We start from the raw sequence: 20,784 nt of genomic DNA on the forward strand, positions 1-20,784 counted from the left end.
TTGAAAAATCATACTTTGAATGCACTGCAACTAGAGTAATACAATAAAATTTTTTATTCCCTCTCCATCCAATTAAAATCAACCTCTTGATTTCACTGCCAGTTCCAAAGGCCTCAACCCAATCAGCAGGCCTGTCTTTATATTTTCACAATTATTTTCTAATTCAGCGTGCTTCAGTCAAATGTGGCCATACAAATCCTTCTTCACTTGGCATGTAGGCCCTAAAATTTTTCTTCAAGATACATTGTCTTTTTTTAAGACCTCATCCACCTGATGTACAGTCCAGACATGGCCATGGCAGAGGAATAAACTTTATCCTCATGGAAGGTGACACAAAGAAACTTATTTCATTAAGAATGGTGGAAGGTGGGTCATATCTGCTCTCGGCCTGAAAATTACCAGGTGTCCTGTGCTGCAGCCTCAGACTCTACATATTTTATCCCATTTTGCATCACTAAACACCTTCTCCCTTCCATTTCCACTCTTACAAGTGGTTGTTCTTTCTTGTCATTAAAGCTGGACCTTGCAGGGAACCTCTGTGTCTTCATTAAGGATGTTGGGGCTACCCTGGTCTCTTTTAGAACCCACATTAAATTCCAAGCCTCAGTGTCAGAAGTCATTTGACTTGAATTTTTAATAGTGGTATATCTATTTTCTTATAAAAATAATACATGCTTCTAATACAGATAAATGCCAAAAGACACAGAAATATATAAAGCAGAAAAAAAATCATTGTATCTCCAGGGTTAATAGTGGTTATTTCATATCTTTCAAAGCTTTATTTTTTCTCCTTTTGTGAGCAAGTATAGATGTATAAAGAAAATGATTCAGATAAATGGGATAATTTAATAAATAGTATTCTACATAAACTAAATAAACTTCTAAAAATCTTAATAATACATTGTAGACATATTTAGATTTAGGGATTATTATATGTGCTGAGTTCTTTAGGTGCCTAACTCTATGCTAAGCACCTTATATAAATGAACTCACATAATTCTCAGAACAGCACCATGGAACAAGTGCTATTAATGTTCCCATTTCCAAATGGGGAAACTGAGTCTTAGAGATTATAGATGACTTGTCTGAGGCCACACAACTAGCAGGAGGTGAGTCTGGATTCAGTCTTCAGAGCTGGGCTTTAGAGTCCAAGTTTTTAGCTCTTCCCCAAGTCAGGGTTTACAAATCCAGCTTCCACTTTTCCTAATGGTGCATGGTACCAATTCCCTTCAAACTTGTTGCCTCCCTGTGTGGGATGTCTGCTCTAGACCTTTACTTGTTTCCCTTTCACCTCAAGTGTACCCCTTGCAGTTTACCACACCTTTGGATTACCTTTCCTTCCAAACTTGTTACAGCCCTGCTTTATTTGTGGACTTTGAATAGCCTTTCCCTGGTCTCAAGGTATGTTTTGACCTTGATAAACTTGTTCTGTGCTGGTTTTGACAATGATGGATGTGAGGAAGATGGGGCCAAATACATTTGGGCAGGGGTTCCTAAACGTGAGATCCATGAGTTACATTATCTTAGCAATAGGCATATTTAAAGGATTAATGTTTCCTTTTCTCTCCCTCCTACTCTCATTTTGATTCTGCTCATTACTAACTGGGTTCATGGTCTCTTCCTGAACTTTCACTAACAATGCCTTGGGTGTGTCCATGAAGCTCTTAAATCCTTCCCCTAAGAAAGAGAAAGAAGAAAAGCATCATTATATGTGGGCGGGGGGTGAGGGGGGAATTGGGGGCACAAAGGGGTGAACAAACTGGGCTTGGTTTCCAGGCAGGGAAGCCAGAGGAATGGCCTGTTGCTCTCCTAAATCTGTACCATGTCACAATCTGAGTGCCCTCTAAGCTTCAAACCAGTCCTTAGCCCGTGAGAGCATGTTGTCTGAGAGTGAAACCTAACTCCTCAGAGAGGAGGTGGGGGTTTAAGCCTCCTTGTTGGCAGGAGTAGAGTGTAGTTTTCCTCTTGTGGAAAGCAACAGACCATCACAGCAGTATCAAGACTTTGGAAATGGTGGCTTCACAACTGGCTTGGTGGCAGAGAGCCCCAGGCTCTTCACATGGTATCTTCTCTCTCTTTATAAGTAGCAGTTGGACTGCAGCCTCTGAACCATCACATCTCAGATGAATTCCATTTCTGGGACTTACCAAACAGTCTCCTTAAAGTAGCATTCATCACAGAGTACATAGAGTTGACTATTTTTTCACTGAAGCCATTAAGATGGAGGCTCTCATCAGGTGGAGGTGTAGCCAGTAGGTATGACATTGAATGTCTCCTGCTATTGACCAGTGGTAGCTGCCTAGAGTAATGTTTATAGGATTCCTTTCCAAGCTCAAAGGGAAAGAACACCATGATGTCTGCAATGGGCAGACAGACCGTGGTAGCATGTGTGTCATATATCTGTCAGAAGAATGGGTTGTGGAGTAATATGAGACTGGGGCGCAGGCTCAGCTCTGTCACTTTTCAGCCAGAAGCAAAACCTAGTGCAATGGACAATTTTCAGAGCCTTGGTGTTTCCATATATGTAATGAGGATTTTACCGCTTGGTTATTTGAAGGGATAGTAAAGTTTCCAACAAGGTATCTGCAACATTAAAACTTCTCAATAAATGGAAACTATCCAGACGTACCATTGAGGTTTGTGGCACCATGACAATATCACCAGGGCCCAGGAAAAAGTATGTGAGATAATCCTGTTGCACCATTTAATGGTGATTTTGAAGATATTGTTTTTCCTCTGCCATTTCTGTTGCTACTGATTGGTTTTATAGAGGTGACTGGGCCTTGAGTTTTCAGATGTATCCTACCATTAATGGAAATAGGGGCTAGAATTGAGACTCCTTCCAGTTTTCTTCATTATAAAACCTGACACAACATAACAGGGCTCTCATATCCTAGGGACCACAATGTGATGTTCTAATTAGCGTTAAAGAGAGAGAGAGAGAGAGAGCAAGCAAGCAATGGGGGGGAAGGGCAGAGGGAGAAAGAGAATCTTAAGCAGGCTCCACACTCAGCACAGAACCCTACGTGGGGCTGGATCTCATGGCGCTGAGATCATGAGCTGAGCTGAAATCAAGATTTGGACGTTTAACCACCTGAGCCATCAGGTGGCTCAGGCGCCCCTTCTATTTAGCTTTTTTAGTTGCGTACCCTTGAGCAAATTATTTAATGGCTCTAAGGCTCAGTTTTCTTGTTATTAAATAGGCATTATATTTACAGAATTGTCATGAGGCTCCATCTAGACAGTTTTTGTGAGTTACAGAGACACTATTATTTTAAGGTTTTATTAATATATTATTTTCTTTATGTATATAGCTTCTGATTTTAGTTGGCTACAGGAACAACTGAAAGCAGATGCCAGAATAAATAACCTGAAAATAATAATAGTAGAAATTACTATTATTGAAGTCCACTCAGTACAAGGAACTAGATTAGTTCCCACCTCCTTTCAGGGTAGGGTTATTAGAAAAATATAGAATGTCCAGTTAAATTTTAATCTAAATTTCAGGTAAACAATATTTTCTTAGTAAAGTATATGCCAAATATTGTATGGGACATACTTCTAATAAAAAATGCTTTTTATTTATCTGACAAACTTCACTGGGCATCATTTAAACAATAACTCTAATCAAGGTTTGCTGAGAATATTAAGAGCTTATCATTGTCAACCACTTAGAAGAATAGTACAGCAAAGTTCACATAGTAAGCACTCAGTAAGTGTTAGCAATTAGAGAGACAATTCAGTAGAAAGGTTTCCAGGGCAGGCTCTGGAGCCAGACTTCCTGTGCCATATCCCAGCAGGGTCACTTATTAGCTGGATGGCCTTGGGTAAGATATTTCATCCTCACATGCCTCAGTTTGCTCATCATGACAGCCTATTCCTCATAGAGCTACTATGAGCGTCACTTAGTTCATGCATGTGAAGGTTTTAGAATGGTGCCCGGGGCAGAGAAGGTGGTCGAAAAATGACAGCTATTATGATGATCTTTTAACTGCTGTACTTGTGTATCAGCCTATTTGACCCTAACACTTGAGTGTTATTGCTTACTATAAATAAGTATGTGTACCTGCTCTCCAGCAGAAAGGTTTCCGGCAGCTAGGCAGGTGGCAGGTGTTTCTTCATCCCCATTGCCCACAGGATGTATCCAAGACCAAAGAGATCACTAACTTGCCTAAAGTCACACAGCCAGCACTGAGGTTGAAATCCCTGACCTCCTCACTCTAAAACTGAATCCCTTTCTACTCAAGTGGCTGACATCTGTGATTTACAGAGTGGGGAAGATGGCTAGGAATTATAACAGCACCATCTGTTAGATGTGTGAGCACTCTGTAAATTCTAGAGAACAATATCTGAATATTATAATAGTATTATAGTTTAGTATTTATAGAAGAAACCTTAATCATGTAAAGCATTCTATCTCCTGTGTTCTTCACAGCCTCTGCAATGGGCAGAGTAGGTATGATTGCTACCTCCAGGCAGGGGAGGGCAGTCAGAACCTAGGAAGAGATGACCCGCTCAGAACCACCCAGCAGAATAAGAAATAGTGGGTATGACCATGATCCACAGTTTCGAAGCCCATGTTTGTTTTCTGATCTGTGGCACTTCCCTCATTATAAACACATTCCTCCATTAGAGCTTCCAACATGGTCTGCTTTGGTTTTTATTAAATTAAGTGTGGCGTCCACATCCAAAGACAACTCAAGTATTCTGTCTTATAAAAATTCCCCCTGCGTTGGATTTTTCTTTCCAGTTTATCTTTAAGATAATGAAAACAAATAATTCACAAATCCAGAGGAGAGATTAACAAAACAAACTTTGCTGTTACATTTGAGCTATAAGCAGAGTAAGCAAGCACCGTAATTGCTAGCAAATGTTCTGTAGCCTGCATTATGTGATCATGCTAATTATAAAGCAGGGGCTACTTCACCTCAGGTGAAGGAATCACAGGTATCATTCCTACCATGTCATTACAGCATTTTTGATTTCTGATTATACTCCAAATGATTGTTTGGCAGTCAGATGCATTCTGTTCATCTCTTTTTGGTTTCCTGAAACTCTGGTCCATGTTGCTTGTCTCTAGACCACCATTAATATACTATATGTTCACCCTTGAGTTTCTCTCCACTTACAAAAAAAGGCAGCAAGATGTTTATGGAAAATGTTGGGTTTAGAGACTTTAAAAGGAAAGTGCTTTGAAAGACCAGGCAGGAGTCCAAGCTGACCTAAGGCCAAAGTTTCTATCAGAGCTGATGGTCTCCAGCCCAGAACTATAGAACTGAGTGTGGAAGGAATTGCCAATCCATGGATGTCATGGGATAGCCCCTTGCCCTATGAAATATCTTCCAGGGGGGCAGAAGGGTGACGGTGGAGGGGGTGGGGGCAGCAGAAGTTCTTCTGTCCTCTCTCAAAAAGACTTAGATACTAACCAGAGGCACTAAATTCAACAATGGGATCAGAAAGGAAAAAAAATATTAAAATTTGTAGATGAAAATGCACTCTCATTTTAAAAAAACTATGCAGAGAGCTTGAGAGAGAGGAAAAAAAGACTGGAAAGAAGTATACAACAAATGCAAATGGGGTTATTTCTGGAAGGTGGGTCAAAGTTACTTCATTTACAAGTAACAGAATCTCACCTGAAACTAGTTGAAGTGAAAAAATTTATGGAAGAAACATATTGGCTTGTATAATTTTTTGACCAATAGACATTATAGTTTCAGGCACCATCGGATCCAGGTCCTCACACTGTCATTGGAGAGCTTGCATTTCCCACCCTTCTTTCCATTCCTCCAGAAAGCTAGAATCTGCTTTCTTCTCTATTCTTCACCATCAGAATCTTCAAACATAGGAATCCTATGCCTTATGGGTTCCAGAAGAAAAGAGTGTCTTTCAGTAGCTCGTGCAATAGTCCCAGGAGAGAGTCTGTCCAGTCCACTGGCCCCCGCCTGCAGCAAGGTCAGCTCTGGGCAAACCACATGGATTAAGCAGGATTACTGTATAGTCAGGGGAGTTAATGTCCCCAAATCATATGTCCTCTACTCTGTGATTTTTATCTGCTTTTTATTAGACTATTTTTCAAAATAGCTTTTAATGAATTTGTATTATTTTATGATAGGATTTAAGTTTTAAAATTTGTTTTGAAGCATGCTGTGATATAGAAGGAAGGAAACTATGAGATTCTAAGCACTCAAGAGACCTTGCACATTTAATATCCCCAGCTGCCTGCCAAGTAAATGGAACAGATAAATAGCCATTTTGACCCCAAGAGCCTGCTACCCTGATCACAGTTAGGGAATCCTAACCTAACAACAGCAATAACATCCTTCTGTCTCTGTATATTAACTCATTTAATCTTCACAAAATCAATTTAAAGGAGGTACTATTGCTATCCACCTGTCATGGATGGGGAAATTGAGGCACACAGAGGGGAAGCAACCTGCCCAAGGTTAAGTGTAAGTGTGAACTGATATTTTTTTTAAAGATTTTATTTACTTATTCATAAGAGACACAGAGAGAGGCAGAGACATAGACAGAGGGAGAAGGAGGCTTCCCGTGGGGAGCCTGATGCAGGACTCAATCCCAGGACCCTGGGATCACAACCCGAGCCAAAGGCAGACGCTCAACCACTGAGCCACTCAGGTTCCCCAAGAACTGATCTTCACACCCAATAGGGGTGTGTGTAGGAGTCTGCTAAAAACAAAATCTTGAGAGAAGAACCCAGATGTAGAGGGAAGAGCAGATGCATAAGGTGAAAGTTGTGAGGATAGAAGAGAAAACCCTCTTCTGAGAAGGTATCTCAGTACCCAGCCCTCAGAGTTGCTGTCATCTTAAGGAACAGGGATATTATTCCGACTCTTCGTGAGTTGTTTCCTGCCCTTCTCACTTCCCCACATCTCTTGACAATAGTGCTCCACTGCCTGACATAGCGTTGCCTCTTCCTCAGCTAAAAAAGTCTGACTCATGAGAGCAACAAGGGAGCCATAAAGTCCTACACGTCCCCAGCAGCCCAGTTAACTGCCATCAAGCTAAAGAAAGCCAGTGAGCTTCTTAATTTCTCTTGCCCTTCCCCTCCTGAAGTTCTCTGTTTGAATGTCTCCTTTGACCCTGATTTCATTCTGCCCGGCATGATCTGGAGGAGTCGGTGTCGCTTTTTCTTATAAGAGAGCACCTTGAGAGCAGGACCCATGCTTTTCTCACTTCTGGAGGAGGCCTGCTCCATCCACATACATCCAGTGCCCAGTAAACGGCTGTGAAATAAAATTGGGGTTTGTCCAGTCTCCTGCAGGATGCCAGAGCCCTCTGCTGCGATGTCACTGTCCCCAAAGGCCAAGAGCTGGCCTCTTCTTTCTCCTCATCTCCTGACCCTGGCCAGGAGAATGAAGAACCAGCCTTCTCTTGCCTTAAAAGGCCAAGTGCACACCTGAGGCAGACTCTCCAACATCATCCTCAGGGGACAACCTCAGGGAGTTTTGTGGCTGCACCACTGGGGATCCTTCCCGTAGAATCAGCCAATGGCACTCCAGAAAGGGCCTCAAGGGACTGGGTTGAAGCCATTGTTGGGATCAGAATGGTATAGTAGACTCAGTAGACTTCCTTCCAGCAAGAAGTGGGTCATAGCCACGCTGTGTCCTATTTCTTTACGTTGTTGTTTTCTGGGACTAGAACATAAGACCTTTGAAGAGTAGGTCTGCATTCAGCTTTTAGGAGCTGGTTTTAATCTGTGAGGCCATTTGAGACCTTGGTGGGAGATGCTGAAGAATGAGATGAGACCATTAGGATGGCTGCCTATAGATAGAATCTGATGAATTTCTTTAGGTTTCTCAGAAATCTAGAACATGGGAGCATCATTTGGTACTCAATAATATGTTCTCTGGTGCTTTGGGATTTTTTTCCCCTAAGAACAATGAAATGGATGGAAAAACATGAAATTTCCACCCAGTGCCCTCCAGCTATTGTCTTCCTAGTCAACCTTACTGTTAGCACTCCACCCTTCACTCATGGTACTCCAGACACCTGTCCTTAAACACTCCAATCATATTCCCATCTCAGAGCCTTTGACCTTGCTGCTTTGTCCTCCTGAAGTCCCCTTCTTTCTCTTCCTTTGAAGCCAGGAGGTGTCATGTCATATTTTACCTTCTCAAATATGTCATCCCAGATCACTCAGCCTGAAGTAATTCCACCCTCCCCAGCTACTCTGTCTCCCATTATCCTTTTTAATGACTTCATAATTTTTACTACCATCTATGCATATTTTCTCTATTAGCTTGTTGACCTTGTATTGTCTGACTTTGCTAGACAGTAAGATATCCTGTAGGAGTGGGATCCTCAGAGCTCTATGTCTTTATACCTCTATATGACAACCTCTAGCTTGTTGTGGCCATAGCCTGCCATCACTATACATAGGACACTGTTAGTATGTTATCCCCTATGCCCTTGGCTGTGGGAAAAAGACCTTTTCTCTTTCACAGACAGCCTGACTTAGAACCTGATTCTAAGTTTGGATTCTTAGAAGGCTTTTTGATGTAGCATCCCATAAGTTATGATTTTCCAAGTCTTTTTCTGCCGAGCCTTGAGATTTATATGTTTGGTATTTGAGGACATTCACAGGAATTCCCTTTGGGGTTTTACAAACTATAGCATAGCATTGGCTCCATGCGTTCCACTAAAGTGTAGCTTCTGGGAACTCATGGAACTGTTTGAATTCTAAATTTTGGAATTTCATTTTCCAAATATTGGACCTCAAGTATTACTATCACCAGATATGAATGGACCCCCTGAGTGAAAAGTAAAAGGTAAAGAAGGACACTGGTGCAGCAGACATTATCCCACCCATCTCCTCTTGGCACTTACAGTTCTGTGCATGACACTCAGTGCTCTATTATGAGCCCCTGCTAGTCTTTGGCTGACATCCTTCTCTAGAGACCATGCAGGGCAGGCTGGAAGTGCAAGGGAGCTAGTAGACCCAAAAGCAGCCCTCAGTGCATGACTGATGAGAGTTGGTGAATAAAATCCAGCTTCCTCACTCCTGAGACAGGTCCCCTCTATGGTGGGCTCCTCCCATGGTCCCAGCAAGGCTGAGTTCCAGTGGCCTACAAAGGTAAATGTGCTCATTAATGCCCCTAGACTTTGCCTTTCCCTTTCCAACCTCACTTCCTGTCCCCCCTTCAAGTGGCTTTTTGTTTTGTTTTGTTTTTTAATAAATTCACCTCACAAATAAACTTTATTGCACTTAAATCCCTATCTCAGGGTCCAAGACAGCATTCTATAACTAAACATGGCCAAATAAACTTAGGAACTGAATAAAATTAAATAGATTTTTTTTTTTCTTCTGGCAGGACCTTCCAGCCTCACTAATGTGCTAACTTGCATTGTGAATTTTCAAGGCAAGTTTTGATGCAGCATTTCTGTGATTTGGCCATGGAAACTGAGGCAGTGGTGCCCCTTACAGGAGAAACTGAGCCTTAGAACAACATACTCTAGGACCACTTATCCCACTCATCCACCTGACTCACCAGGGTGGGAGAAGGTAGGTGGCCGAGACCAAATTTTTGTTTGGTGACAGTTCCACGTGCTTAAAGTTTCATGTTGCTGGAAAAGCAGTGCAAATGACTCCTTCATAGCCATCCATTTACTCTCTTGGCAAAAATGGTGTGTACAGATTCAAGCTTCTGTTCCAAAAGGAACAGAGAATGGGCATGGCTTTCAAAACCCGCTCCTTCTCAAGGTTACTCACCCAAAGTCCTACAATTTAACTTAGCAGTTTCATTCATCTTTTGTACTTCCATTTTGTCATGCTGAAAGCCACAGGTTTAGAAATGAGCTAATGGGAACTGACCATATTGCTGGTTAAAGAATTGAGAATGACGTGTCACTAATGAGTCACTTATTCACATTGTTGGGTGAAATACAGATGTGAGGGCACCTTGGATCCTCAGTCTAGCAAGAGAGATGGATAATGAGCTCATAGCTACAAATAGAATTAATCCCTAAAAGTTTTCTTAGCGAAAATGTACAGATGAATGAAAAGAATGTATAATGAAGAAAATGTGTAATGAAGTACCAGGAAGGCTTCCTGGAGCAAGTGGTGTTTAGGGGGAAACATTAAGGGTAAAGAGGAGGAATGGGTGTTAGAGTTGATGTTAAGGCTGGGACTGGGAAGTAGTCCAGTGGTAGGAAAACTAACAGTGAGAGTGGGGTGGGTGGGGGGAACCAGGTCTCCAACAGCTAGAGGAGGAGGGTGGGAACTCAATCTGGTAGAGTAAATACAAATCAAAATTGATTCACCTTGTGAGCTTAAGCAGGAAACATTCCTTAGCCTCTATATCCACATCTGCAAGGTAGGAATACTAATAGCACCAGCTACAAGGAGGTCTAGGATCAAGTGAAATTACCACATGCTAGAACCCTTTGCAAAGTGTCTATTACATAGCAGGTGATCAGTAAATGTTATGACTTTAGTTATTTATGTATGGTTCATGCTAATTTGGTTGCTTAGTGCAAGAACCAGGATTCAAACCCAGGTTTTTCTTACTAGAGCTTTCTCCATTAACGTCCTTTATAGATTTCCTAGTTTGATTTTAGATAGCATGTGTCAAAGAAGACTCTGTGGATTTTGTGTAATGTTTCTCAAAGAGGATTCTGCATATCAAGTTTTTTTTAAATATTCAGGAATTAAGGATATAGAAAAATGATGAAAAGATTTTTAGTAATGAAATGTGCAAAATTGTTGATGCCACTATCCCACGTTTATTATTTTAATATTTAGAAGACTATATTTTTAAAAACAGAAATGGCAAAAACAGTATTGTTAGATAATGGAATTATGGGCGATTTCCTAAATAAATTTATTTTTAAAAAGCTTTTATAACTGTTCCTCCAAAATGTAATGAACTTGATAAAGATCCAGATTTTCCTCCTGGCCTAAAACTTTAGGCATTACTCACTTCCCTATTTATGAAAAAAAAAATTACGTGTGCAGGACCCACCTCCTACCAGGAATTGACTTAAAAGACTATTAATCAAGTTTGAAAAAGAGTTAACACCAGTTGAATCTGCATCCGGGTCCACTTTAAAGAGGAAAGGGATGCTTTCCTGCTCTCAAGCGGAAGTCAGTGCGAAAGGACAGGAGTGGTCCATTTCCAATCCTGGCAGGCTGGTCTGTGCTGAGAGCATCTAGGGGCTAAATAACTGGTATGAGAAAAGAGTAGTTGGATTAGCTTCCTTGCCTCTCTGTGGTTTAGCTCAGATGCTTACAGCATTTTCCAGAGTGCGATGAACCCAGGACTGGCCTTGGATAACACATTGGAATTACTGATGAAATCTTATATGCACCTTGGGTTTTGCTCCAGAGAGAAAACATGAGCAACAACACCTGGATTCCCCTTTGCAGGGTGTTAGCTACAAACATGCAACCAGCATGCTATGGAGCAGACCCCACAAAAGCATTCCTCAGGCTTTTCATAGAGCACAATAGCACCTGATTCCTTCAAGATTTGAAGTTCATCCTCAAGCGTTCATCCATTCTTCTATATACATACATCATCAGATCAAAATGTGCCCCAGACTTACTAATTCTGATAGCTGAAAAGATATTTGGCAGAGACACATCAGCAGTTTTGAGTCAGAATGTTGATGTAGCACATGCAGCTTTAATTTGGATTAGGATGCTCCAGCTAAAAGAAAAGTGTTTAATCTTGCCAGACTGCCCCCTTCCACACACACCAAAAAAATATTTAGCTTCAGTTCCCCCAAATCTTTGTCTCAACAGGTATCTTTTGAGTGTCTTAAAGAGTATCCTGATGGACTTTTACTGAGTGCCTACTAGGTGTCATATGTAAAGGCATGCCTCAAAGAGGAGAAACTAGGAATTTTTCTAGCATGCAGACTCTCGGCAAATATTTCTGAGGTAAATCAGGATTTATTTGAAGCCTAAGATAGAGGATGTGGACTCCAGATGGTACTTGTGCGAGTGAAAACTCTTCAGTAAAACAGAGCTGACCTCAGAGTGTAAGGAGCACGTATTTGCAAATTATTAGACCATCTGTCACCTGAGGACACTTGAATAATGTCTTTCATAGGAAATTGGGAAAGTTATGCACCGCTTTTTGATGGTCTCAGTTCTGAAAGAATATGCTCGTGAGACACTCATTGATTTCAGAAGGCAGACCCTCAGGGTATGTAAAAGGTGCACTAAAATCCTCAAAAACTCATGATCCCCTTCAACAACCATGATCAATCACTGCATTAAAATAATAAATAAATAGAAGAATATTTCCATGTGTCGGTGTAGGAAACATATGTACAATGGTAGCCTCCATGCCTGGAACTCTGGAGTTCCAGGGCACACCTAAGAGAGTTCTATTTGGAAGGTCCCAAATCATGTGCACAGGGATAGGAGCCACCTACCAAGGACTTTGAAATCAAGAGTTATGTCCTTAGAATGCCTGCATTTAGACTCTAAAGCACAATGTCACATATATTCTTTCTGCACTGTGCCTTTCCTTCCCTTCCCTTCCCTTCCCTTCCCGCCTGGATAATTCTTTGCCATCATTCAAGATTCTCTTAGGCAAAGCTGAGTGTCTCTTCCTCATTTTCTCAAAGCATTACCTGCCTTACTCAGCGACAGCCTACTGTCATGCAGCTACTTCCCTACTAGACTGTGAGTACATTGATGTCAGGAAGCAAGTCTATTCACCTTTATATCCCAAAGCACCTGTCACAGTGGCCAACACAGAATAAACTCTGAAAATGGTTTGGGTGATAAGAAACTGGAAAAGGTGAGAGAGACTTCTCTGGGACTTTGATCCATTTTTCATTGTTAAATTCCCAAATTTGGGGAGGGGGTTGTTGTTGTTATTTTAGCAGAGGAAACCCAGAGAGGGGCAGTAAAAGACATTTAATTTTCTGGCAGTTTTGAAATAAAGTTTGGGGACCACCTGGCAAAGTTCTAGAAAGCCAGTAATGGGCAGTAGTACAGTTGTATAAATGCACGTGAGATAGAAAATTATGTTTTATGTGGGCTCTTTGCTATAACCAGTGTAGTGCTTAAGAGTGTGGCTTGGGGGTCAGAATATCTGGGTTTGTTCCTCTGACCTTGTACAAATCATTTAAGCTCTCTGAATTTCAGTACTGCTATTTATAAAGTGGGGATCATATAATGAGCTCATGGGGTCACTGTTTAAGTTTAAAAAATTCATACATGTGAATTGCTTACTTCCATATGTGGCAAATAGTAAATGCTTAATAAATGTTAGTCACTCTCATTATTAACCAATAACATATTGGTTTAGCATTTTGGTAGTCACATAGACTTAAACTAAAAGTATTTACTTACACTCGATCCAACAAAACTTTTACATGATGCCTATTGTGTTATGTGGCAGACTGTATACAGGGGTTGGTCTTAGAAGATTAATGGTCCTATCACTGAAGCCTTATGACTAAAGCTGAAAGGGAGGACTAAAAGTTAGGAAGCAAATCATTTAAGCATAGTACTGTATGTGCTACTGGTAAAGTCATTAGCAGAGTGTTGTGGGAGACATGTCCAACAGATTCTAGGTGTTAATTACGGTCAGTTGGTTGAGAATGACTGTTTTGCAATGATGTGTTCAGAAGGATTCTGAAGCTAAGTCCAATTTCTGGAGGCCACAGCTCTGATTAATTAGCAATATTTGACACAGATGGAAGTGAGCAGACTGTGGACCAAGTGCTACACATTAATCAGTAGAATTTTACCTATTGAAGAAAGGATAACAGGGAAGATATTCAAGAGGAGCAGGTATTTGCATTTTATAGCATTGCATATTCTTGAGTTGAGCTAAGGAGTGATATCAAAAAACCCAGACACCCGTGCATTCACATCTGGGCTTTGATTCCTTTGCTTTGTGCAAGTTACTAAGCATTTCTAAGCTTCAGTGATCAGAGAAGTGGAATGGAGGTAAGAAGACATCCTTATTGTGTGGATTAAATGTGAAAACATCCAGGAAAGAGCCCAGGCCTCAGTAGGTACTTAACAAATAAAATTACTGGTAAAATGATTATGGACTGCCCAAACTATCTCAGTATGAAGATATCTAAGCTCTGCATTCTGCTCACTCAAATGAAAGACTCAAGTCCCACTTGAAAGTGCAAAAAAAAAAAAAAAAAAAAAAAAAAAGCCCTGTAAGTATTTTTATCTCATTAAAACCACCACCCAATGAGGGAGACATGAAGAGAAGAGTGAATGAACTTGCCTTCTTTCTGGCACAAAGTTAGCAACACAAATAATCCTCATTCCAAAAGATTACCTTTTCAAGTACATCTTATCTTTTTTTTTTTTAGCAGGTAAAGTCTGTGAGAGCGAGGATTAGTCTCATATGGATTCTGTAGATCCTCAGACATAGATTGTGTTTGCTTAGTAGATGATAAAGATAAAAATAGCCCCCCAAAATAAGATGAGTATTAAATTGATTTCACTTTATATATAATGCAAATAAACTTTATATGGTAATTATATAGATATCGGGAGCTTACTGGGTGCCTGTTTATGCTATGAATTTAAGTTGCACTATATCATACATACTTAACCACAATCCTTTCACACAGGTACTGCTGTCTAATAAAAGTTACAGATGACGAAGATGAGGTTTAAAGTAATTTTAAGGATTTGAATCTGGGTGCTTCTGATTCCAAAGCCCATGGCTTTTGCCCCTTATGCTTAGGGAGTCTCTAGTCTGCCCACAAATGTGTATAGCTTCAAAGCTTATAAATGGAAATATTTTGAATTTGTTGTTTCAAGGACTCAAAAACTTCTCTTTGTATACACCTCTCTATATCTGTTCTGCCAATTCAGACTTTTTATGTGTAAGATTTGGTTAAGGCAGAACACACCTGGAGTTACTTACAAATTATGAATATGAGAGCGTCTAGCATACTGATGACACATCATAGACACAATAAATGATGCTATAAGAGTGAATAACCGACGGAATAAAAACATTTTGTGCAGTACATATCACTATGCAAATATCCACGTTATCATTTCCAATAACTCTACCATTTTGTGATGTTCTTAACCACCAAATTATTTCACAACAATTTCTGGAATTTAGCTCATCTTATCAGTGCATTATCAGCTCTGTGTATGTGAGCACATAATGTGTCTGAAGTAATGGCTGGCTCTCTAATGATTTTTAGAGGTGTGGATCACTTCCTTTTTCGTTAAGTGGACAATACTTTTGGAGATTAGTTGATCCATATAAATGGATGAACTTCTTCTCAGCAATACACAATTACCTAACTTCAAACTCTATTGTCTACCATAAAAGGAAGTTTAAGGCTACTATGAGTGATGATCAGAGATTCCAAATAAATAAAACAGCTGCCTTATCAAGTAGGATGTTCACAAAAATGCGGTCTGAAAACATGGAGGTAATATACATTCCCTAATTAAACACATATATGTGACAGAGTCAATAATGTAGGGTAATGGATATTTAAATTTTCCACAAAGAAAAAAGTCAACCCATATCCTTCATTCATTCCTGACTCAATGATAAGCGTTGAAATCTCTGTGTCTGTTCTCAGTGTAAAAAGCAGTTCTGTTTCACTGTAAGTATGCGAATATCATGGATACTTGGCATGGTCTAGGAATATGGTATCCTAATCAAACCGATTTAAGTTTCTATAGATGCCATTTATAGATGATCTAGTATCATAGAGGTTGACTGTGTAAAATGTTTCCTGAAGATTCTGGCTCTGGTTAAAATGAAATAAGCACACTCCACCTTATTCCTCCCACTGAATGCAACAAAACCCTAGACAAAATGCACACAACTTCTGTCTGAGTACTCTGAAAAGTAAGTGGTAGCAGGTGGATTGGGAAAGGAAGCCAGAACTCTAAGTAAAATTGAGACCATGAGTTTCCTGGGTTTTTATTCCCACATCTTCTAGTCCACACTCAGGGGCAACATTGAATCCTGAAACAGCATGTGGGCACAAGGAGAAAGAACCCCAAGAAAAGCCCCTGCCTCTAGTCCAAGGAGTAAAGGAGACCCTAAGGGACAAAGAGAGTGGTGGCAATCCTCCTCGGAGTTTTTTCTTTTGTTGTTTTTTCTCCCTTTTGTCCAGCCCCCAGGCAAGCTTCAGGTGTGCAAGGTGTAATCCTGGCCAGTGGCAACAGCAGCAGGGTCTAGGCAGGCTCCCAAACCTCTCCAACCAGAGGAGCTTATGGTTTGAAGAATTGGGGGAGGACGACTGTGGATTTCTTCTTTCTATCCACTTGTCAGTCTCAGAGGCAGACCAAGGTGTGGGAAGTGCATGGTAGAAGGGGACAGGGGGAAAGCTTTTGCCTTCTAGTAAAAGGACAAGCAGGTGGCCCTTAAGGGTCAGGGAGTGTCCAATAGAAATAATACATTTTATCTCACTCAATATATCCTCAAAATCTCCTAGTTACACGTGGCTAGAAAGTACAGAAAATGTGGCTAGGCCAAATGCTATAAATGTAAAAGACACACCAGACTTCAAAATAGATTATTAAAGTCAATTTCACCTATTTTTTTAAAGATTTTATTTATTTATTTATTTATTTATTTATTTATTTATTTATTTATTTATGAGAGAGAGAGAGAGAGAGAGAGAGAGAAGCAGAGACATAGGCAGAGGGAGAAGCAGGCTCCATGCAGGGAGCCCGACATGGGACTCGATCCCTGCTCTCCAGGATCACACCCTGGGCTGAAGGTGGCGTTAAACCGCTGAGCCACCCAGGCTGCCCAATTTCACCTATTTTTAAAACACTTTAATGTTACTCCTCGAAAACATAAAATTATGTATCTGACTCCCGTTCTATTTTTGTTAGACAGCATTGCTCCACATGCTAAATTTTCACTGCAAGACCTCAGAGAGAAAGGGCGATGGAGACTGGAGTCCTCAGGGACAGTTTCATGGTGGATGAAGGCCTTGAGAGTTGGTACAGGTAGCAGCCCAGAGGTGTGCTTTCCCAGAGGACGAGGTAGGGCTTGTGGCATGAGTGGGAAAGCCAGGAGAAGAAAGAGGAGGGCAGATACCAGGCCTCCAGAGACTGTCTCCTAAAACTTGCTTCGGAAAAGCTCTGACGCTGGCTGAAGTCTCCTGAGCCTGGGAGGTCCCCCCACGGGGCAGGTGGCTGATGCCAGACACATCCTGCTGCAGAGCTCTCGGCCCAGGAGCCAAGTGACAATATCTGCAGAGCTAACAGATGATCATCAGCTAAGTCATGTTTGTACATTAGCGTCACACGGAGACTCCTGAGATAAAAATCATTTGCTATTCCAGGAGCATTCAAAGCCTAACATCTACATTTTCTCACTAGGAAACTATGTCCTTTTGGCTTAAAGGAGGAAAAGCTGTTTCAGGTGACTGCCTTTTTTCCCCTCAATGATGCTGTACTGAGAGTTGAAAAATAATAACTCTGGCTCACATTTATTAAAGACTTCTACTGTGCCTGGGACTATACTGGGGGTTTTATGTGTATTATCTCACTTAAATGCTCCTGACAACCCTATTCTATAGGTATTATTATTACTTCATTTTGCAGTATGGAAAGAGGAGCTCAGAGAGGTAAAAAATAGATTCGTTGTCAAATGGCTTGGGAGAGGGTGAGGCAAATTGGAAATCCAGTGCTGTCCGCCTTCTCCACAGGAACGCTGTTCTCCACGTTAGCGGTGTGGCTGTGAACTCACACACAGGATGGTTTCTCAGCTGCCCCAGTCTTGAATGTCTCTCCCAAGCCCAAACTGTCAAGCAGAAACAAGACCAATTCCTTTTTCCAGCCTGCTGGAATTAGGCATCTGCACAGAGTTGCTGTTCTCTCCGCATTTTGCACCTGAGGGTGAACTTTCAGTGCAAATGGTTATTTCACAAAGCTGAGCCTGGCAAGGCCATCTGGGCCATTCGTCTGCCTTTAGGCAGTAGAGTCTTGCTTTCTTTATTGCTAAGGAAGCTTCTTCTGCACAGGGCAAAGGTCTCATCATGGCAGGTCTCTGCTTAAGAGCCCTCAGAAGCTTCATACTGAAGCCTGTGCATTCTGTTCCCATGTTCTGAACTCATGCCCAGCCTCCAGGGCTTTGGGAATCTGGGAGAAACCCATCCTCTTCCTGCGCTTTGCACAGGACAAGGCACAGAGCCAGTACTTGGCCAGAGCAGGTTCATTGGAGTAGATGCTAGTTTTCTGGCCCTCTGCCCCTACCTCCACTACCATAAGGATACATTAAACTGTCTCAGCTTCTTCAATTAGGTTTCCTGGATATAATAATGAAGAGGGCTGGGAGGGTAGATTTGGAAGGACACAGCAACAGTGAATGTATCTAGGGAGGCAAGAGAAAAGTTATGAATAAATGGTGAGGCCCAGCCTGGAATCATCGAAGCCAAGGAAATTCAAATGTGGGAACAGTCTTCATGGGGTGAGGGTGTTCCAGGGAGGCTTCCTGGAAGGACGCTCATTGTGAATTCCCTAACTAGGTGTTTTTCAAACTGTGAGTCATGAGCCTAGGGTAAAAAAAAAAAAAAAAAAAAATCACTTTGGTTGAGTCGTGACCAGAATTTTTTTTTTTTAATGAAATAGAATCAAATCAAGTGTATTGCTGGAGTGTATTGCTGGCTCATAGCCTATAATGTATTTCTGTGTGATCTGAAAAAGTTTGAAACATATTGTCCTATCCTTTGGCTTCTGAGGGGATTCTCTATTCCTCTAAGATTCTAAATCTACCAGGCCCTACTAAAGATGATCTTCTATTCTGCTTGGGATAGAGACATGGTACAACTTTCCCATCTTCAGAGAAATCACCCTTCCTTCTTTCTGTTGTGTCTGTTCCTGCTGGACAGTGTGTCATTGATGGGGATAAGAGCTGACCTATGTATAGACCAGGCTCAGGCACTTTATACACATGATGAACACTTAATCCTTATGTCATATCCTCCTACTCTTATAGTAGCCCTACACAGCATCATTTCCATTGTACAATATCCTTTCCATTGTCCATTTCCATCATTTCCATGAAGAAACTGAGGATCAGGATGCAGGTATTACTAGTCAATTGCTGGTAAGTGACTGAGCTGGGATTTGAACCCATTCTCTTCTGACTCTGATGCTAGTGTGAAGCCCTCTATCCTACAGCAAAGAGTTTTCCTTTTAACTTGGAATTTTGATTATGGAATTCTATATTCCAATTAACCTGACCATAGGGAGCGGAGCTCCATTTTGTGCCTTCACAGTGAATCCTTGAATTTTTACAAGTTTTTCCTCCATGAATTTTTTTAAAAGATTTTATTTATTTATTCATGAGAGACACACAGAGAGAGGCAGAGACATGAGGAGAGGGAGAAGCAGGCTACCTGTGGGGAGCCCAATGTAGGACTTGATTCCAGGACCCCCGGCGATTACAACCTGAGCTGAAGGCAGATGCTTAACCACTGAGCCACCCAGGTGACCCTCATGATTTTTTTTATTGTGGTAAAATACAAATAACATGAATTTTACCATTTTTGTCCATCTTTAAGTACAAAGTTCCATGGTATTAAATGCCCCATCACTGCCATCCATCTCCAGAACTCTGTTCATTTTGTTAAACTGAAACTTTTTCTGCATTGAATAATAACACCCTATTGCCCATTCTCCCCCAGCCCCTGACAGCCACCATTCTACTTTCTTGCTTCTTTGATTTTGACTATTCTAAGTACCTCTTACAAGTGGACCGTATTTGTCTTTCTTTGACTAGCATACTTCATTCATAATAATGTCCTCAAGTTTCATCCATGTTGTAGCATGTGTCAGAATTCCCTCCATTCTTACGGCTAAATAATATCCAGTTGTATAGAAAATCACATTTCGTTTATCTATTCATCTGTCAATGGATAATGGGTTGCTTCCATATTTTAGCTCTTATGAATAATGCTGCTATGAACATAGGTTTACAAATATCTCTTCAAGGCCCTGCCTTCAATTCTTTTGGATATATAATCAGAAGCAGAATTGATGGATCATACGGTGGGTCACTTTTTAAAATTTTTGAGGCAGTGCTGTACTGTTTTCCACAGCAGCTGCACCAATTTACCTTCCTACCAACAGAGTACAAAGGTTCCAATTCCTCTTCGTCCTCACCAACACATTATTTTCTGTTTTATTTTTATTTTTTATTTTTTTTGAGATGGCCATCCTTATGGGTGTGAGGTGATATCTCACTGTAGTTTTGATTTGTATTTCTCTAACGATTAGTGATTTTGAGCATCTGTTCATATGCTTGCTGGTCATCTGTATATCTTCTTTGGAGAAGTGTCTGTTCAAGTCCTTTGTCCATTTTTGAATCATTTTTGTTAATGAGTTTTAGGAGTTCTCTATATATTTTACATACTAATCTTCTATCAAATATATGATTTGCCAATATTTTCTCCCATTCTGTGAATTGCTCTTTTATTCTGTTGATAGTGTCTTTGGATGCACAAAATTATCTAATTTTCATTAAGTCCAATTTGTCTTTTTTTTTTTTTTTTTTTTTGGTGTCCAATGATCCAAGGAATCATTGCAAAATGCAATGTTGTAAAGATTTTTGCCCTGCGTTTCCTTCTAAGAGTTTATAGTTTTAGATCTTACATTTGGGTTTTTGATCCATTTTGAGTTAATGTTTGTATACAGTGTTAAGTAAGGGTACAATTTCATTCTCTTACAGATATCCAGTTTTCCCAGCACCGTTCATTGACAAGACTCATTTCCCCCAGTGAATGGTCTTGGCACCCTTATCAAAATCATGGACATAGTTTTTAAGGTAAGTTCGTAAT

General features: G+C 40.7%; 2 protein-coding genes across 60 annotated transcripts in view; one reads left to right on the forward strand and one right to left on the reverse strand.

Annotated features, from left to right (window-relative positions):
• LOC144289792 (large ribosomal subunit protein eL27-like) overlaps window positions 1-20,784 on the forward strand; it is a 238,157-nt gene that overhangs the window by 203,392 nt on the left and 13,981 nt on the right. For 6 of the 12 annotated variants that reach the window (XR_013357747.1, XR_013357746.1, XR_013357744.1 and 3 more), the window contains 2 exons: window positions 9,333-9,523; window positions 20,676-20,771. The gene's annotated coding sequence lies outside the window, so the exon portion shown is untranslated. The remainder of the gene's footprint in view (window positions 1-9,332; window positions 9,524-20,675; window positions 20,772-20,784) is intronic. The other 6 variants (XR_013357753.1, XR_013357750.1, XR_013357745.1 and 3 more) reach the window with 1 other exon arrangement.
• The window catches only part of LOC144289788 (uncharacterized), a 392,823-nt gene that overhangs the window by 147,168 nt on the left and 224,871 nt on the right, over window positions 1-20,784 (reverse strand). The gene's annotated exons all lie outside the window — the stretch shown is intronic.

This window comes from Canis aureus, chromosome 19, assembly GCF_053574225.1.
Source record: "Canis aureus isolate CA01 chromosome 19, VMU_Caureus_v.1.0, whole genome shotgun sequence".
In the NCBI taxonomy this organism is placed as follows: domain Eukaryota; kingdom Metazoa; phylum Chordata; class Mammalia; order Carnivora; family Canidae; genus Canis; species Canis aureus.